Raw genomic sequence first — 6,594 nt, 5'->3', positions numbered from 1 at the left:
CAGTTCGATGATGAGGGAGCAGCTGAAGTTGATACCGTAGAAAACATAACTGAGCCAACGGGATACAAACATCCCAACCTGCCGAATGTTTGTTTCTGGGATTTGCCAGGAATTGGAACCGACAAATTCCCTGCGAATAAATACCTGAAGGAAATGAAATTTAAAAGCTATGATTTTTTCATCATCATCTCAGCCTGTCGATTCACAGAAAATGACACAAAACTTGCCAGAGAGATCAAACGGCTTGGGAAGAATTTCTATTTTGTTCGATCTAAAATTGATAATGATCTTTATTCAAAGAGAAAGGGAGGGAGACAATTTAATGAAGAGGAAGAACTGAAGAAGATCAGGAATGACTGTGTCAGCAAGCTGCAAAGGACAGGGATCCCATCACCCAGTGTGTTCCTGATATCAAACGTTGACCTGAATCTGTATGATTTTAGTCTGTTAAATAAAGCTCTGGAAGATGGCCTTCCGAATATAAAGAAAAGTGTATACATCCTCGCCCTCCCAAATGTCAGCTTGGAGATTGTGGAGAAGAAAAGGAAAGAGCTAAGGAAACGAGTCTGGATGTTGGCGACACTTTCTGGGGGAATTGGGGCGGTGCCAGTTCCCGGAGTCTCCCTGGGCTGTGACATTGGGATAGTAATTGGAGGAATAGTACATTTCCGTCGATGTCTGGGTCTGAATGATTCCTCTCTTCAAAGTCTGGCCAAGAGGGCAGGGAAATCTGTGAAGGATCTGAAAGCAGTGGTGACAACTCCCCTGGTCGGGGGGGAGATAACCCTCGATGTCATAAACAGATTGGCCTGGGGTGCTGCTGCTGTCACCATTTCAGCAATCGAGCTCGCCCTTGACATCGTGCCAGTGATTGGTTCCATCTTCGGAGCAGGCTCTTCATTCCTTGTGACCTACAAACTACTGAGTGGTGCACTGGATGATCTTACAGAGAGTGCACAGAAAGTGGTGGCGGCTGCATTTGGAACCAAAAATGATCCAAACCAAACATCAGTGCGGTGAGTGAATACTGCAGCTGATGGATAAATGGGATCTAGCCCTAAATACTGATGAAGTTTTACTCAAATATTCCCTTGTGACTGAACTCATTTGTGAAAATATTCCTTCCTCACATCAAGGAAATGTTATTGCAGAACAGCATCTTTTTCGAGGTGTATTATAAGGAGAATTTTAAGTCTCCAATTAATTTCACATGTTCCATGAACAGAGGCTGCCCCTTCATGAAATACAAATAAAATAAGTGTTCCCTGTTGCTGGAATTATCCAGCACAGGATGTATCCATTCAGCCCACCATTCCTCTGGTAAGAAATATCTGTGTGTCCACAATGACAGTGATGGACAGCTCCTTCTAACGTTCAGCTCCTTCTCTGTAATGGTGTCTTCTAAAATATGACAACAGCATTATGACTGAAATGGACTCCTACAGAAAGAAAACTCACTGGGATTGTGTTTTATTTTTGATTATGGGTAATTACCACATTGGTCTCTTTTCCAACCCTCATGGCTATCATTCACATGACATTTTAAACCTGTGTTAAGGTTAACAGTATAGTCTTCCTCCCAGCATATAACAATCCCAACATAAAGCCTTATCAAGAGGAAGCTTATTTTCCAATGCTGTTAAACCCATCAGCACATTCAGTGTACAGCCCACTCACCTGGTGTTAGAACAGTTATTGCACAAAGCAGAGAATGTCAGAAAAGATTTCAATTCTCTGCAGATCTCAATATACATGATGAAGGATGAAGGCCCAATCATCTCCTGGCTTCGTGGCAGCTTAGATCCAAACACGGTCCAAAGAGATGGATTGCACAGGTGATGTGAGAGAGACTGCACTTGGCATCAAGGTCCCACCCCTCAGTACCAGTGAGACAGGACTTGGAACAACCCTGATGCAGCAAGGACAGCGGGTTACATTTAGTTCCAGGACATTAACAGAAATGGAACACATTACACTCGAATGGACAAAGAATGCCTGACCACTGTCTTTGCTTGTGAACATTTTCATCAATAACTACATCCAAGAGACAAAATCACATTTAGGGCTGACCACAAACCACTTCAAAGTAATTTTCCACAAACTGCCACTGTCTGCTCCAAAGAATGTTGCTCACAAAACAGAGGTAGCATTTGCACATGCTAGACAGGTGACTGAAGCAGATGTAAATTGCAGACATGCTGTTGACAGCAGCTTCCCAGTGAAGACAGCACAGGATACTGGAATCATAAATTGCAACATCCACAGAAACAGTTTATTTGGTCTAGGTCATCCTCACTGACCAGACATTCCAAACTGACCTCATCCCATTTGCCAACATTTGGCATATCCCTCTAAAGTTGAAACTTTATTGCTGGAACAGCACAGCAGGTCAGGCAGCATCCAGGGAACAGGAGATTCGACGTTTTGGGCACAGGGCCTTCTTCAGGAATGAGCAGAGAGTGTTCAGCAGGAGAAGATACCTTTTATCTTCTCCTGCTGAACACTCTCTGCTCATTCCTGAAGAAGGGCCTGTGCCCGAAACGTCGAATCTCCTGTTCCCTGGATGCTGCCTGACCTGCTGTGCTGTTCCAGCAATAAAGTTTCAACTTTGATCTCCAGCATCTGCAGACCTCACTTTCTCCTCGAAGATATCCCTCTAAACCCTTCCTGGTCATATACGCACCCATATGCCTTTTAAGTGTTGGAATTGTACCAGCCTCCACCACTTCCTCTGGCATCTCATTCCAGACACGCTCCACCCTCTGTGTGAAAAAGTTACCCCTCATGGCCTTTTTAAATCTTTCCCCTCACCTTAAGCACATTGACATAACCTGTAATCTATTGTCACTGATTGACACAATTCTTAAAAGAAACCCTTCCACTGACAATTTTATATTTTCAAGGTTCATGTTGTGCTAAAGCTGACACACTCATCTCTGCGACCATCTTACTGACTTAGCCTCTGCCAGTTCCCCCATGGATCCCAGCCGCTAAGATACTATAAGACAGGAGGACCAGTGATTGCAAGAATGACTCTAACAACATATGCTCAAGGTCCAAGATTACTTTGTTCTGAATCAAGCTGCCCTTTTTTAGCACATTAAAAAAAAAAGCAAGTTTATTTTCAGTCAAGTTCATGTTTTGAATCTCTTTTATGGCTTTAACATATCATTGGAGTTCAGCTTGTGTTGACATTTGTATCTGAAATTATTCTGATTAAATGCTGTATTATCAATAAATAATTGATTACCATTTTGGAAACTGTTAACAAAGTTATTGTTCAAAGGGTTCAAATCATTTTGGAAATCTCCCTTCCTTACCACATTTTAAAGTTTTGTTTCCTTCCATAATATGATCAGAAACTTCCGAAGGCAGGAGAGCGAGTGAGAGACGAACACTGCCTCTTCCAGGGAAGGCCCACTGCATCACAATTCAATGAGACAGTGGCAAGGCACAAGTGGACTTCCCCGGGAATCAGATGCACGGGGATGGAGCTCCCATTTGGAGGGAGGTGCTGACTAAACACAGGTCAAAGGGTCTTATGTTGGTATGTCATAGAGGAGGCCATGGCTCCTGCTGGAGATACACCCATTCAGAGTCGAAGGATTGCAGGGTGAACTAGGAGAAAAGGAAGTGATGGGGTGGCAGGGGAATAGGTTTTGTGGTTAGGGCTCCGTGCAACTACAAACAAGCACCCACCTGTGAGACGCCTAATCCCTTGATCAGATACTGATTGGCTTTGGATCAAGAGATCCTTGTCCATTTGTCCTGAAATGACAAGCTGTCAGCAGGAGAACATCTATAGTGCATGCTGCATAGTAACATGCCAGCTCATCACTGGGTTAACCCCAGCAGCGGTCAGCTAAGACCCTTGAATAGCCATTACTTGGTCATAAGGATCTCGATTGGCTGGACAGGATTGGCTGAATGGGAGAGTTGACCGTGGGCCTTCCTGCACTTAATTCTCCATCTAATGAGGTGCCCTTCCTGCCTCCAAAATCGCCGACATCAACAGCGGAGGATTTGCCCCACATGTTCAAAATGAAGAGAATCCTCCAATTGCCAGACACTTTTAACTTAGATCATTACCTGTTCAATCCCTAAAAACTAAAGAACTTACTTGCAAACAATCAAAGTCCCTTTTCTCTCCAAAGTCATTGAAAATGTTATCACCTCCCAAATCCATTCCCATTTATTCTGGAATTTTCTTAAAACACATAACAGTCAATAAATTACCAGGATCTGATCAAGTGTATCCCAAGAAATTGTGTGAATCTAACAAAGAAACTGTGGGGTCCCTCGCTGACATATTTGTATCATTAGCAGAAATGGGGAAGGTACCAGAAGACTGCAGGGTGGCTAATGTTGTGCAATTATTTAAGAAGGGCTGTAAGCAAAGACCTGGGAAATACAGAGCGGTGTGCCTAACATCTGTGGTGCGTAGGTTGATTGAGGGGATTCTGCGAGACAGATCTACATGCATTTTGAAAGGCAAGGACAGATTAGGGATAGTCAGCAGGACATTGTCAGTGGGAAATCATGTCTCAGAAATTTTATTGAGTTTCTTTTGAATAGTATCCAAGAAGCTAGATGAAAGTAAAGTTGCAGACATTGAGAAAGGTGTTGAATCACTGTAATCCTCCTGGTATTTTTCCTTCTAAGTTACATTTGTGCCTAATCATCAATGGCTGACTGTAGAGAAATGCAGTGTATTCCATTGAAAAACAAAACCTCAGCAAAGAAGATCCATTGGGACTCACCTCAGGAAGGTAAGATAATGTAGAGACTGGAACGAGGTCAGCCGGGTGGACCTCATAGATTATGAGTTTTCTGATTGGGGGATCCAATCAGGGAGTCCTGGCTGACATATAAACAGAGGTGCTGTTCACTCAGAGAAGCTGGCTCTGAGGAAGCAGAACAAGTGTCAAGATCTATGCACATGTAAGAAAAGGGTGATTTTGGTGACAGGATACCAGCCTCTGTGGAATTGCTTCATTGGCAATGAGGTTGGGATTAATGATGTAACCATGCAAAAGCACCTACTAGCTGAAGCCCAACTTCAAACAGGGAGTACAACTGGCTTTATCATTGGAAAATGCAGCCAGTGGAGCACAAGTCACAGGTATGCCGATGGATGTGGACTCCCTGACCAAGCTGACTGAGCTTGGGGGACACCACCTGAGTGAAGGCAATTGCATAGCCTCACTCGTGACATACTCTGAACAGAGGGACCCTTGGTCAGCCCACAGCAAAACCCCAAAACAAAGCCAGCATTGGTCAAACGGTTAAAGTTTTCTTCAGGAACTGGGCCGGCAAGCCATTGTACTTGCTACTGGTATGTGGATCCTAGAAGGAAAAGAGTCACACTCATCCTGAATTGAGTAAGAGAACTCATTGGGTAGTGTCCAGGAGAATGCACACCCTGGAAAGCCCTCCTAAATCTGCTTTGGAACAGTTAAATTGCTTGGCAACATTCAAATCAGAACCAATCAAAATAGGCATCTGGTTAAATGGTCTTCCGGTTCCAATGGAGGTTAGTAGCATTGTGGCTGTATCAGTGATTACAGAATCAGTCTTTAATAAGATTCATTCTAGACTCCAACCCTCGTGCTTGCATAAGACCTTGGTTAGACGGAGAACCTGTACCAGGGAAACTTGGCAGACTTTGGTTCTGAGGAGCAGCAGTTACCACTGATTGTAGTAAAAGGCTTGGGCCAAAGCCTGATGGGGTGAAATTGGTTGAGAAAGATTCAACTTGATTGGCTTCACATTTTTCAGTTTGAAAATTGCTGCCTGAGTGCAGCCTTAATTAAATACGTTTGTCAGGAAAGTCTAGGGATTATCAAAGCAAGCAAGACCACCTCCCATGTTGACCAGCAAGCACTTCCAGGCATCTGCAATTCCCACCCAGTTTCAATTGCCTTATGGACAAAAGTAGAGGCAGAAACCATGAGGCTCGAAAGTGAGGGAATCATCAAACCAGTCCAGTTTGCAGAATGGGCAGCCCCTGATCGTACCAATTGTGAAGCCCCACAGGTTGGTTCATCTTTGTGGAGATTTCAAAAAAATGGTAAACCACTTGCTGCAGCCGGATAAATACCCAAACTCCCACATAGAGGATTTATATACAAAGCTGGCAGGGGGGCTTTGTCCTTCACAAAGTTGAACATGAGACATGTGTACTTGCAATTGTGGTTAAATGAGGATTTCGAAAAGTATGTGACAATTAATTCCCATAAGGGCTTGTACCAATATATGAGACTGCCATTTGAGATATCATCAGCCTGTACTATTTTTCAGTGGATGATGGAGAACATTTTATAATGTTCTACCCCGGTGGTCAACCCGAGGTCGCTATTTATTTAGATGAGGTACTAATAACAGAGAAGGCCAATGGAGAGCACTTCGAGAACTTGGACATAGTCCTTAGCTGTTTCTTGCAGATGAACATATGCATTTGAAGTTAAAAATGTGTGTTCCAGGTACATTGGGCTACAGAATGGCCAAGAAACATTGGAAGATAACGTGAGGATGAACATAAGTGCTGGGCTCCCATGTCAATACTGGAGGTTAGGTCTTTCCTTGGATTGGTAA

At 43.5% G+C, this 6,594-nt stretch overlaps 1 protein-coding gene across 1 annotated transcript in view; it reads left to right on the top strand.

Annotated features, from left to right (window-relative positions):
• The first annotated feature begins 3,540 nt into the window (after window positions 1–3,540).
• Window positions 3,541–6,594, top strand: part of LOC122557071 (interferon-inducible GTPase 5-like) — a 29,684-nt gene continuing 26,630 nt past the window's right edge. The window contains exon 1 of the mRNA XM_043704348.1: window positions 3,541–6,590. The gene's annotated coding sequence lies outside the window, so the exon portion shown is untranslated. The remainder of the gene's footprint in view (window positions 6,591–6,594) is intronic.

Source organism: Chiloscyllium plagiosum, chromosome 15 (assembly GCF_004010195.1).
Source record: "Chiloscyllium plagiosum isolate BGI_BamShark_2017 chromosome 15, ASM401019v2, whole genome shotgun sequence".
Taxonomy (NCBI): domain Eukaryota; kingdom Metazoa; phylum Chordata; class Chondrichthyes; order Orectolobiformes; family Hemiscylliidae; genus Chiloscyllium; species Chiloscyllium plagiosum.
Note: the sequence above shows the minus strand (reverse complement) of the source record. Positions and strands in the feature narration are given on the sequence as shown.